General features: G+C 35.0%; 1 pseudogene; it reads left to right on the top strand.

Moving 5' to 3' along the window:
• The first annotated feature begins 7,073 nt into the window (after window positions 1–7,073).
• On the top strand, window positions 7,074–13,451 carry LOC120154645 (annotated as a pseudogene).
• Window positions 13,452–14,292: the final 841 nt, after the last annotated feature.

Genomic DNA, 14,292 nt, shown 5'->3' with positions numbered 1-14,292 from the left:
TTATTTTTTGATGGTCTTTTTTATGCGAAAATAGTAAATTTTAATTTATTTATTCGATTCAAATGATTTATCTTTGATTATTTTTCAAGTAAATAGTTGTACTGGCATTTTTTTTTTTTCTAATGATTTCAGATTTTCAAATTTTCATATCATACTCTATCCTGAGCTCAAACCCTATTTAAGTGGGGGTGAAAGTGACCATTCGTGTGAATTTATTCACCGTGGGCCTAGCAAGTAGCCTTCGGGATTCATATACCTTATGCCTTCGTGTGAATTTATTCTCCGTATGTGCGTAGGGAATGTATCATCTCGAGTTTAACTTAGTCTATATAAGCTTGTAATGGGCTTAAGACTAAGGGTCTGGCAAGCCCAAGGGGGCACCAGGGAGGAGAACTCGGGTACCTTCTTTAGAACCTAAACCAGGAGACTACAAGGAATTAGAGCCCACCCCAAAACTCATTTCAAACCCTAGGATGCCTGAATTATTTTCTGCTTTACTTTCTGTTCAAGCATGCGAACTAGACAAATATGTGGTTAGGATTTGTTTAAAATTAGCATACGAGATATAGATCATATCCGGGTATGAATACTAAGCATGTGAGGTAGATATCATGTGGTAGAACCTTTATTTTCATGACGTTTTGATTATTTTTTCACTAACTTTTTCATTTTTTCCCTTTTATTTGTTTTCGTTATTACATCATTCGAAAGAGTGTTTGATCTGCCAAAAACGTGTTCGTTAAACGTAATTAATTGACATTAATGGACAAAGGATTATAATTAAAGAGATGAAATCTCAAAGTCCTGCTATGGTCAAAAAGGATTCAGAACAAACTGGGATTACACCGAGTACACCAAATGCCAACATTTTGAGTTAGTAAGAGTTACATGGGCAAAGGTTGCTGACCTGGAGCGTCCTTTCAAAGACAACAAGAATAAGATGACAAACGATAGCTGAAACTGGAGGCCATTGTTGACAAATTCAAGAAGCAAGCTTCGGATAACTCCAATCGATTGAGGGCTCCAGTGGCACTTTCATTAGGAACGGGCTCAACAGAGAGTGAAAACCGAGAGATGCAGTCATTCGAGATATTTTTTGGGCAAGAAACTCGTCACTTGCATAGTTTAGCCAAAGGAGCCGGAACGATTCGACAGGATATTCAACCAGTGACAGAAAAAGAAGGAAGAAGAATCAACTTGTTAGAGGTTGTTTGGATCTATACCATCGAAATGTTTTGTCTCTTCAGACGTAACATTTTTGTCCCTAATGAGGATTATTTATAACAAAAGACACATTTTTGATCAATGCCTCAACATTTCATGCATCATGCATTTAGACATATTTTGCATTTTGTTATTTTTCTTTACATTCACATTAACTAACAAAGCTTGTCTCATCGAAAGGAACACATATGGATACACCACCTCAAGCATTGGACACACCCCATCCCCATAACACCCCCTAAAAAAGAAGAAGATGGAAGCAAGAATCGAAAATCATGAGACATGGAAATTGCAGAAAGAACTTGAGATAAGATAAACCAGAGTAGTCTGAGTACTCTGGATACAATCATGAAAAGCCAAAATCTTTGGTCATCAATTATGACCAAGTTATCCGGTCTACAACAAGCGAGTGTACATGGGGCATGTTCATCGGAAGGGGTAAATATATCACCTACCCCACAAGTGGTTATCGCACCTAGAATCTTACCTGAACTTCAAGGGACTCATCCGTTATAAGCAAAGACCCCATTTGCTGTAAAGATACAAATTATTGTATCTAACGCTAAGAACAATCTGAGTTTTACCATATACCGATTTGGACGAAGGGGGCAAAGCAAAGATGGAAGAAAAAATCAAGCATTGGAGGACCAACTGAAGGTAGTTAAAGGATACCATGACTACCATGGAGTCGATGCCGCAACTCAGTCTAGTCCCAGACTTTTCTTCCTCCGAAATTCAAGTCCCTGGAGTTCGAGAATTTGATGGAAACAGCTGCCCATCCACCCACATACCATGTTCTACCGAAGATGACAGTATATGGAGGAAACGATCAACTTCTAATCCATTGCTTCCGGGAGAGTCTGTCGAGCCATCTCTGATGGTATAATCAGCTAAGCCGATCCCATTTCAAGACTTGGAATGACTTGGCCAAGTTATTTCTGGAACAATACAAACACATCAATGAGATGAACTCGATCGAGTTATGCTACAAAGCATGTAAAGAAGCATAACGAGAGTTTCAGACAATATGCACGGAAATGGAGGGATTTAACTATGCAAGTTCATTCACCTTGGATGAGAAGGAAACCAGGAAGTTTTTTGTGCAGACACTAAAGGCTCCTTATTCGGGCACCTGGTCGCAATCACATCTGTAAATTTTGCTGACATAGTAATGGCCGGAGAAATTATATAAATGACCATAAAGAAAGGAAAAATCGAAAAGGGGATGTACTCAAAATCCTTTGCCTAACCACCAAGAAGGCAGGGTCAATACGATTATTTAGGAAAGAGCTGAGATCAGCTAAGGGGATCGCATCTACTAATATGGGGGATTAACCTCATAATGTCTTCCATAAAAAGACTCGCATCAATCCAATCCCAATGATATATTAAGAGTTGCTCCCAACTCTAGTTGAGAAATCTGTGACTGCAGTTCAATCCAAACCTAGAGAGACCCTATATCTTCAAGGCCATGACTGATCGATTCAAGGGCATGGGTTTTCAATAATAGGGTAATCCGATCGGGAGTTGATTGGGGCATCCATCAGGAGTTTTTATTGTATTCTCATGCATGTCATCTTGTTTGAAATTGTTTTTCTTTTGTGTTTCTTATGTTAAAAGTCACTTGACGTTCAAACATTTTAAATAAAATGCTTCATTCTAAGGAAATGAACAATTTTAATCTTGAATTCCTTGAATATCACCTAAATTAAAACTTTTTAATAATTGAGTTGTAAATCTTTGACAAATGACAGATTGAACCCTGCAAAACAAAGACCCCTTGATCCTAATTTAAAAGATACATCAGACTACATGCTCTTCTCTTACATGTATTAGGAGCAGATAAAATGAGGCATCTAGTACTTGAAATTGCAAAGCTAATTGGTTTCTACTTCTGTTAATGACGTTCAATGATGATCATGATCTTCTCAAATGGAATGGTCAAGTAGGTAAATCTAGTTTAGGTCAGTTGCTTGGGAATTGAACTCTAACGATGAGATTTGTGACCTTCAACAAACACCTAGACTATAACAGGTTCTTCTTGAAAAAACTTAAGAAGTTGAATCCGTATACCCAGATTATAATATTATATATATACAATAAAGCTTGAGTTGTTCCTCTAGAGCAATTGGCTAAACGCTCCGACTTTATGGATAAGATTCAGCTAGCCTAATAAAGGCGTTTATAATATGCAATAAAGCTTGAGTTGTCCCTCTAGAGAAATTGGTTAAACGCCCTGCTTTATGGATAATATTTAGCTAGCCTGATAAAGGTGATTATAATACAATGATATTAAGCCATCCCTCTAGAGAAATTGGTTGAACGCCCCGGCTTTATGAATTCAGCTAGCCAGACAATGGTAAATTTAAATAAGGAGTTTCGGTAAAATGTACTAAGGGAGTTAAGGAACACCTGTTATAGTCAATTTCACACGAGCACTCGAGGATCTCATTTTAGACCGATTCCTGCACTCCCTTGACTAGGTAAGTCTACAAAGCTTGAACAATGTAAGATTTCAAAGAACTGAAACAGAAGTGTTCTGAAAGGTCTAGCCATTGATTATGCTAGTGCCATTTTGTTTGCCTCCGATCAAAATGCCAAATCAAGAAAAGGGGTATGCCATGATCTTCATAATAACTGAATCGATGAAACAAACCTTATTTAAATAACCCACCTCTAACCAACTTTTTGATCTTGATATTTGTCAAGATTTACAGCTATCAAAGATTAAAAGAGCATTTGATTCTTTTGATATCCAATGAACTCCTGTTTTATGATTTGCTTCAATTGTGAAACCTAGAAAGAAGTAACATTTTCAAAATTCCTTTCGATAATTTTCAAAATTTTGAAAATAAGAAGAAGGAAAACATTTTCAAACAAGATAAGTTCTCTGGAAACATATCTAGAAATCAACGAATATCTCTCCGAAGCTCAAGATTGAAGTTGGGGCAAGAGAAGCCAAATTTTTGGGGTAAAATTTGTTGGAGCAAGTAAAACAAATTGTCTCAAGTTGAGGTTTTTAATAGTACACCATGGTAGAAATGAAGATAAACTGAGCAGGGATAGAATATACCCAGCTCACTCAACTATTCCCTCACATATCAACATATACATCAACACATACATACATGACGCATGAAATTTGTATCTTCGCATTCATCATCATGTGTAATAAAGACCTTGAGTTTTCCTCTCTTAAGCACAAATTCAATAAAACAACAAATAAATTTCATCTTGGCATACATCAAACATCCACTAGACAACAAGACATCCTCATCAAGAGGAACAATCATCTTCAGATTCAAAATTTCCAATATAAATTTTGTCTCGTTTGAGGCAGTCTCATTTAATGCAGATGATTTATCTCACTTGAGATTGCTTTTCTTAAAACAGACTTTGTCTCACTTGAGACTGTTTTACTCGAAAGAAGATTTATTTCATTCAATATTGTTTTTCTTAAAACAAGATTTGTCTCGCTTGAGACCGTTTTCACTCGAAAGAAGGCATTTCATTTTACTCAAGTCTGTTTTAAAAGAATATTTTATCTCGCTTGAGATAGTTCTCTCGAAATAAAGATTTTATCTCGCTTGAGATAGTTTCCTCGAACAGAAGATTTTGTCTCGCTTGAGATGGTTTCCCTCGAAACAAAATATTTTATCTCGCTAGAGACAGTTTCCCTTGAAAATTTTTTTTATCTCCCTTGAGACAGTTTCTCTTGAAACATAAACATTGAAAACATTTCCCTTGAAATGAATTTTGTCTCTCTTGAGATAGTTTCCCTTGAAACAAATTTTGTCTCCCTTGAGACAGTTTCTCTTGAAACATAAACTTTGAAAACGTTTCCCTTGAAACACAAAATATTTGAATCAGTTTCCCTTGAAACAAATTTTGTCTCCCTTGAGACAATTTCTCTTGAAATATAAACTTTGAAAACATTTCCATTGAAAATAAAATATTTGAATCAGTTCCCCTTGAAACGAGTTTTGAGACAGTTTCCCTTGAAACACCCACATTTGAGATTGTTTCCCTTAAAACATGTTGTCTCTCTTGAGACAATTTCTCTTGAAAACACCAACCTTTGAGATTGTTTCCCATGAAACAAATTTCGTCTCGCTTGAGACAATTTTCCCTTGAAACAAGAAATTTATCTCACTCGAGAGAGCTTTTCTTAGAACAGATTTCTTATTCATTTTCATCCAGATGTTGAATATTTGACAAGAATTCCAAAGTTACAGAGGTTTCATTACACAATTCCATGTTGAAGTAGAAGATTTCAGCAAAGAATCAATTCACGTCTTTATTTTTTAAAGAAGTGATCTCAATAAAGATTCAGAACCTTCAGGTCAATACCTTCGGCTACTTCCAACACAATTATTACTGCACATGATAATCTTTTGCAGAAGAAGATAGATCAACACCAACATCTTGTTCGATTCCATCACAGAAGGAGGTGGATCGACATTTTTTTTTCACTCAAATCCATCACCGAAGGAGTTGGATCAACATCAACTTCTTGCTCGATTCATCACATATGAAGTTGAATCAGTAACACCTCTCTTGAGGGATCAACATTTCTGGAAGAAAGATCACGATGAGAAAAAACCTGCGACTTGAAGAACTGAAGATGAAGACTCAGCCAAGAGAACGAAGCAAAGATGACATCTTTTGCAGCAAAGAATCCATGATTTCGACTTCGCGACAAATGATATCATGCTCACCAACAACATTTATCTTTATATTGGATTTCAACTTCACGACGAATGATATCCAATCCATGGCTCAACTTCACAGCGAAGGAGCCATCCTACGATTTCAACTTCACAACGAATGATATCGTACCCAAAAGATGGACTCGACCTCGCGATGGGGGAGTCAGCTGTATCTCAAATTCAACAGGGAGTTATTCCTAATTCAAATCAATTTTCAGCTCCACCGAGCGAAAATTTGTGCCCTTTTATCTTTTTCATATTTTTCGTTCCACGAAAAAGGACAAAGAGGGGCAGCTGTACACATTCATTTTCGCCCGAAGTTTTTTTTTGTTTTATATATATATATTTTATATATGTATATATAGTAATATAGTTTTTGAAAACGTTTTTAACAAAATATAATATATAATTTTCAGAAAACGGTTTTCGAAAATTTATATATTATATAGTTTTTGAAAACATTTTTAAAATATATATAATATATAGTTTCGAAAACATTTTGAAAACATTTATATATTATACAGTTTTTAAAACATTTTTAAAAATAAATATAATATATAGTTTTTAAACATTTTTCAATATATATATATATATATATATTATAGTTTTTAAAAGATTTTGAAAATATATAATATATAAAGCATTTTGAAAACATATATATATATTATAGTTTTTAAAAAAACTTTTGAAAATCAATCATATATAATTTTAAAATTATTTTGAAAACTTATAATATATAGTTTTAAAAATATTTTTGAAAACTATATAATTTTGAAAACATTTTTAAAAATATATATAATATATAATTTTAAAATATTTTTAAAAAATATATATTATATAGATTTTTTGAAAATATATTTTTAGTTTATTTTTTAAAATTTATTTACCTTTTTATTTATTTATTTATTATTATTATTACTTAATTGATTTTCATTTTCATTTTGTTGCATGGTCCAATAGGTCCAACATGTTTGGGCCTGATCTAGCCCAATAAGGTTTAGGTTTGGAAACCCTAGTCACATCCCCAGTCAGGTGCCGTAAAGGAGGGATACAGGGAGACCGAGAGCCAGTCAAGGCATGTCACAAAGATGCGAGATTTCGACCGGAAATCGGAGTGACCCATCCCGAAGTCCCCGGTCAATGACGAGTGTTACCTTAACAATCGGAACCAACATGCCACTGGTGGGGTATAATACCCCCACCAAGCCACTACAACGGGGTACTAGAACAACCATCAACACGAAGCCAAGAGACAGTGAGTCCACAACCATCATCGAAAAACATAACAGACTCGAAAAACCAAACAAAACATCGACCAGGAGCCAACAACACAAACCGAGAGCCCACATAAACATCGAAACCAACAAGAAGAAAAGCAAAACCCAAAATACCACATAAACAAATACCAATACCCAACCATATGAAACATCGAAAGGAATCAGCACAAGGAGCCCCGATCGGAAGCCGAGAAGATGCCGAGAAAGGGTAAACATCGAGACCTTTTAGCCTAGATCTACGCAGTTTGGGCTCGATTATGAGCAATCGGGGACCAGATTCAGGTTAAGGGTGAATAGGTGAACGTTTTGGTGGGTTGCAGTTTTTTCGACCACCGCGTCGTCGACGACGGCCCGAGGCCAGTTTCCCATCGGTGGAGCTCTCTCTAAAGAGAGACGAGAGATATCATTTAGAGAGAGAGATTTGAAAAATGAGGAAGAATGAGTGTTTTGGGGGTATTGTGGGTTTTATATTGGGATTGAAACTATGTCGTTTTGGCCCCTTTATTCCCGTGTTTTCAAGCTAAAATGGGGTAATTTCAGTTTTAGTCCCCCGTATTTACCATACATGTATTCTGCCCCTAAAATTTAATTTCATTCCGATTTTTTTTTGAATTGACCCTTAATTTTAATATTTATTTCGAATTAGTCATTATTTTTATTATACATATATATATATATATATATATATATATATTATTTTTATTTTTATTATCTTCATCCTTTTTACCTTTTATATTTATTTTATCTTTTTTTTTACTTTATTTATTTTATTTTATTTATTTTATGTTATTTATTTATTATGTTTTATTATACATTTTATTATATGCATATTTCTATTATTTTATTTCTTTTTATTTATTTCTTCTCTCTTTTTCTTTATTTTTTTATTTTCTTTATATTTATTTTATTTCTCTATTTTTTATTTTATTCTTGTTTTTATTTATTCTATATATTATTATTATTATTATTATTTGTTTTTTATTTCTTTTATTTTCTTTATTATTTTATTTTCCTTTCTTTCTCTATTTCATTTTTTATTTCGTTTGTTTTGTTTTTAATTTTAGTTATTTTCGTTACCTTTTTATCTAACACTTTTCTTGACATTTTTTAAAGAGATACTTCCAATCGATCAAAGGTAAACAATTCAAATCGGGTAATTTTAATTTATTTTTTTAATTTTTGCAATTAAAGACAATCGTTAAATTAATTGGTATCGAAAGGGCGTTCAAGGGTATTAATCCTTCATTGACCGTAACCGACTCCAGAACTCAACACGTTTCTGGTAAAACGCAGACTATGTAAGATGGTGTCCGACTCACCTAAATTCGTTTTAAAATGATCAACTCTAACCTATTATTTCAAGTCGAAGCCCAATTAAAGGCTCACAGAAAGACAACCACGAAAAATGTTAATATATATTTTTAAAATATATATATTTTCATATATTTAAAATTTGAGTTTGAGTCAAATTTTAATTTTTGATTTTAAATCGAACTCGAGTTGAACATTCTAAGCTCACAAACTTTAAGTTGAGTTTCATTTTCTATTTCAAGTTTGAGTCAACTCAAAAATTTTAAACTCAAAATATTTTTTAACTGATTCAAACTTAATTTTAAAATTTTAGAATATAATCGAGATAGATAATACTAAAACTCGAGTTGACTCATTTACAGTCCACTCAGAAGAGGTTGGGCTCGTATTAATGGTGACGATGGTGGCACTTTCGTAATAAATGCCCAAATGCAGCTACCCATTTGTCATTTGCAGCCAGGAAAAATGTCTGCAGAAGAGGGGAAAAAACACCGGACGTTTTTATAGTATTACCTTTGTCTGCTTCTTTCCTTTCTCTTTCTGTCACACATGAAACCAGCGAGAAAACAAGTCAAAGGGGGAAGGGAATAGCTTTATATAACGCATCCTCAAATCTCCACCCATCGCTCTTCCTTTCCTTTCTTTTGAGAGAAAGATTCAAAGTTTCCCAGAAACTTAAAGTTGAATTCTCTTGTCTCTCCACATTTTTCTATCACAATATCTCCCTGCACAGAAGCTGTTTTCTGGTAATTTGTTCTTTTTGGATGTTTCTCCGATACCCACTTCCTAGAATTTAATCTCTAGTTTGAAAACCACATGATTTTTACCTTTGTTTTTGTTCTTTGTAGTTCAGGGTCTTTTTTGTCGTAACTCTTTTACATTTAGATACACAACAAAAGTTTTCCTTTTTTCCTATATAAATATCTCATATTTACATAATTATTTAAAGAAGAATCTGTTTTGTTTTCAATTTTGTTACTGATTTTTTTTTTTTGGAAACAGAACAACACTGGCATTTCTGGGTCGTCCAGCCCTTTCTCTTACAAGTTGAAGAAGACGCCACCAGCTTCAGTCAAAGTGAAGGCTTTAGGCCCCAACAGGGACCGAAACAGCAACGTTTGATTGAGAACGACAACCCATTGAAAGAAATAAAAGATGATGGCACTTCTTCCGTTGCTGACGTGGACCCCATTTCTACCGTTGCTGGCGAAGACCCTGAGGTCTCATACGATGAGGCTGCCACCGATGATCAACTTGTCACCCCTTGGTCTCTCTCTGTCGCCAGGTAGGATTCTATCACTTTCCCTTTCACAACAGTTCTTTGTATTTTTCATGTGTTCTCTTTTCTGAGTTTAATTTATGCCCCTCAGATCTAGTATCATTGTCTTTGCCTAAGTGCCGGGTCTTATTTTATTTCGATGTCTTTGTTGTGGACTCTGTTTGAATGATGGATCTTAATGTTGTGGTCAACTGGCCAACAATAATTTATCAATTCTGGTCTTCCATTTGTTGTTTAGTGGTTCTATCTGTTTTTAGAGATTATTAGAATTCTGATGATACTAGGTCGAATGGTATGTTTAATGAACTAGTCTAATATCGAAACCGAATATGAATATCAATTCTGGTCTTCCATTTCTTGATTAGTGGTTGTATTTGTTCTTAGATATTATTAGAATTCTGATGATGTTAGATCGAATGGTATGTTTTTAATGAACTAGTGTATATCGAAATCGAATATGAATTAGCTTTCGTATTCTTTCGAAGTCTTAGCTCTTCTTTGTCCTCTGCAGCAGGTATGCGTTGTTGTGAGATACTCACCATAACAAAGGACTTGCCTTCAATGATAAAGAAAGAGATGCTTATTACTTGTGCGGTCTTCTTCTTCCAACAGTTATTTCCCAGGATCTTCAGGTTATCTACCCGGATTGTACATCTGTTTTACCTTCATTTGAATCATTCATGATGAATTTTGTTTGTTTTCCTTAACCGTGCGATATTTTAATGAACCATTTTACTATTATTCACCAGGTGAAGAAAACGATGCATAGCATCTCCCAGTATCAAGTTCCTCTGCAGAAGTACATGGCCATGATGGATTTGCAGGTAACCATGCACTATATTAATAGTCGTTGGTTTTGGATGGAGTTGTCACTGCATGTTTATTGATTTCAAACCAATGCTGCTCTTTAATCAATTTCCATGAAAGACTTTAACACTTTTGAATTGATATCGATTTACTCTTGCTTTCAGGAGTTAAATGAATGGCTGTTTTACAAACTTCTCATCAACAATGTTGAGGAGTTGCTGCCGGTTGTCTATACTCCAACTGTTGGTGAAGATTGCCAGAAATATGAGAGCATCTTCAGGCGTCCTCAGGGTCTTTTTATCAGTTTGAAGAAAAGCAAGATTGTCAAACGAGAACTGGTTCCTCGGATTATAGATGGCTTTCTTGATTTCCACCTTCTTTCCCGGTATATTACTCTGATATGTATCTTTTGTAGGGGGAAGATTCGTGAAGTTCTGAGAAATTGGCCCCAGAGGAATATTCAAGTCATCGTTGTCACTGATGGGGAAAGGATTTTGGGTCTAGGTGATCTTGGCTGTCAGGTATAAATACTAGAAGACATCCATCGATAAATGCTTCTTTCTCTCTTTCCTTTCTCACGTATTGTTTACTTGTTAATTGGAATTTGTATTCTCAGGGAATGGGAATACCTATAGGGAAGCTTTCTTTATACACGGCTGTAAGTATCTGTAACGATGCGTAATCACTACCCTTTGCTTTATTATTAAGAAGTGATGGCAGTTCCTTGCATATTGCTTCCATTATTAGGTTATGACTTCGGACGAGCCTTGTAATGAGCTATAACTTACTGTTTGCAGTGCTTGCCTGTAACCATCGATGTGGGTACAAACACGAGGAATTGTTGAATGACAAGTTTTATATTGGGCTTAGGCAAAGAAGAGCTACTGGGCAGGTACACAAGCTTAAACTACACTTGCTTCATTTTTGTTATCGCCATCGGGTTAATAAAAATAATTATACTAAAGAGATTTTTGCTTCTTTCGACTCCAGGAATATGCTGAACTTATGCACGAATTCATGTCTGCAGTCAAGCAGACCTATGGGGAGAAAGTTCTCATTCTGGCAAGTTGACTCGAGCAAAGACATCTATGAAATATTGGCCGTATTACATGACTTATGTGTTTGCCTATATGTTAAGTTTAATTGTTTTCTGAATCTTGAACCATTTTTTGCAGTTTGAAGATTTTGAAAACCACATTGCATTTGACTTGCTTGCTAAATATAGCACTACTCTTCTTGTTTTCAATGATGACATTCAGGTTAGCATTTAAGCTTAGTTTTATTGAACCACGTAAGCATAAACATTTCATTTATGATTTGGGTAAATTACCTGGTCCTTGCAGGGCTTCTTGATGCACAAAAAGTTGTTGGTGGAACCTTGGCCGATCATAGGTTCTTATTCCTTGGTGCTGGAGAGGAGAGTTGCTGTTGCAACTTGTTGAAAGTCCTCGATTCCATTCTCTGTTTTTTTTTTGGTTACCTGACTTTGAATTTGGTTGCACATGCCATGAAGCCGTTGGAAATAATGCCGGATTACACATGCAGACAAATATGTCCCGCAAAGAGGCTCGCGAGAAGATTTTGCGACATCAAGAGTAGGAACATCAGGAGTAGGAAGGACATTTACTACAGAAGAAAAGAAGTGGTTGAGGCTATGGGTGCCTTGAATGAAGTACCGTATCTGTCGATATAATTTGCTTAATAAATAAGTTATATGTTCGAGCTAAACTGATCCGTTGTTTATGTGAGCTTGCAGAAACGTATTATATTCTCTTTCTAATCCAACTTCGCAATCTGAATGTACTGCTGAATAGGCTTATACATGGAGTCAGGTAAATCATTCAGGCAGCTTTTGTTTTTTATTCTTTCAGCCTTTCTGAAATATGACCGTTAACGGTGTGACACTAAATGGTTCTTCCCTTGTTGTTCGCCTTCAGGGTCGAGCCATTTTCGCCAGTGGAAGCCCGTTTGATCCTGTAGAATACAACGGAAGAGTTTTTGTGCCTGGCCAGGTAGTATCTAGAGCGATATTACCTCCATATTTGGCTCTGTCTTGCATTGAGGGCTAATTTGAGTTTGTTATATTTCTGTTCTGCAGGCAAATAATGCATACATCTTCCCTGGACTCGGTCTGGGTCTAATACTGTCCGGTGCGATCCGTGTTCACGATGATATGCTTCTGGCAGCCTGTAAGTTAACATTTAACGTTTACGAGTTTCAAATGCTATGGAGCCTAACCTTTTCTTTGTTTTCTTTGCGCAGCAGAGGCTTTGGCTGCACAGGTTACACAGGAAAACTTCGACAAGGGACTCATCTACCCACCATTCAGAGATATCAGAAAGATTTCAGCCCATATTGCAGCCAATGTTGCAGCTAAAGCATACCAACTCGGTAAAATTCATTCGTCGTCGATTAATATGATACGACATGCAACTCCCATGTTATCTAATCGGAAATATCATCACCCCATTGTTTGATAGGTTTGGCTACTCGCACGCCTTGGCCCCACGATCTCGTGAAGTATGCCGAGAACTGCATGTACAATCCTGCCTACCAAAGTTACGGGTGAAGATGGTGAGCACGAGAAGGCGTCTGCTTTTACCTCATTATATATATATATATATATATATATATATATATATATATATATATATATAACCCCGAAAAGAACCCACTTTAACCAGTCCTTGAAGTGTTGTATTTTATATTTATTTTTTGGTTTCGCCATTCTTGAAGTTTTGTTCATCCTGTAAGGTGGTGGTTGTAGTTAAGATCAAATGAAGCAAATATATAGAGCATTTGATAAAAGGTAGATATGGACTTTGGAAGTGTTTCACATTACATGGAATATGAACTTGCAGAAGTGTCAATGATGGGGTTATTTTCCCTTCTCTCCTGCTTTTTCAACTTTAATTGCAAAAACCAAAAGGAATCAAATTGTTTATGTTCATAATTTCAGTTAGCCAATTGATAACACAAAATCAACTTATAAAGATAACTGTTGGAACATTTTTTTATCACTAAGGTCAATCCAGTGCAAATCTTATCTAAATTTAAATTTGAATATATTTGTGCATTGCAATAATTAATTTTAATAGTTATGTCCTATGCGTTGATCATAATTATAATTCTAAAAAGAGAAACTCAACTTTTATTTAGAAAAGAAAACAGAAGAAGAAAGCTGTGATCTCACCTTTTCACACTCAACGCCATTTTCCTTTTAGAAGAGGATAAAGGTATCCGTAATACAGTTGTATTTATTATTATTATTCAATCTAATCCCAAACTCATAAAGCAAATTATAAGTCTGGTCATATTAAAAATAAGCTTGTAAAACAGTTATTAAAATATAATAAGATATAATGTATGATAGGTTTGTCCGGGGGCCATAATCTCCTATTTCTAAGGCCAATTTGTGTTTTAAAAAAGAGAAGCAAGACTTTGTCTGTTTTGCAGATAGAGTCCACAAAGCTTGTTTCATTCTTTGGTATTTAAAGGAGGAATACATATGCCGTATTCTTTTAGCAAACGCAAAGGGTGTCCCTACACATTTGGCTTTAATGTTTTGTCCTTTGATAAGGTTCTTTTTTGCCCCGTTTTTCAAAAATTCATTGGATATGGTCTCCCATTTAAATGGTTTTTCAATTTAATTTTTAAAAGATAAGATTAATTACGACGAATAAAA

This window comes from Hibiscus syriacus, unplaced genomic scaffold (assembly GCF_006381635.1).
Source record: "Hibiscus syriacus cultivar Baekdansim isolate YM2019G1 unplaced genomic scaffold, ASM638163v2 tig00111138_pilon, whole genome shotgun sequence".
In the NCBI taxonomy this organism is placed as follows: domain Eukaryota; kingdom Viridiplantae; phylum Streptophyta; class Magnoliopsida; order Malvales; family Malvaceae; genus Hibiscus; species Hibiscus syriacus.
Note: the sequence above shows the minus strand (reverse complement) of the source record. Positions and strands in the feature narration are given on the sequence as shown.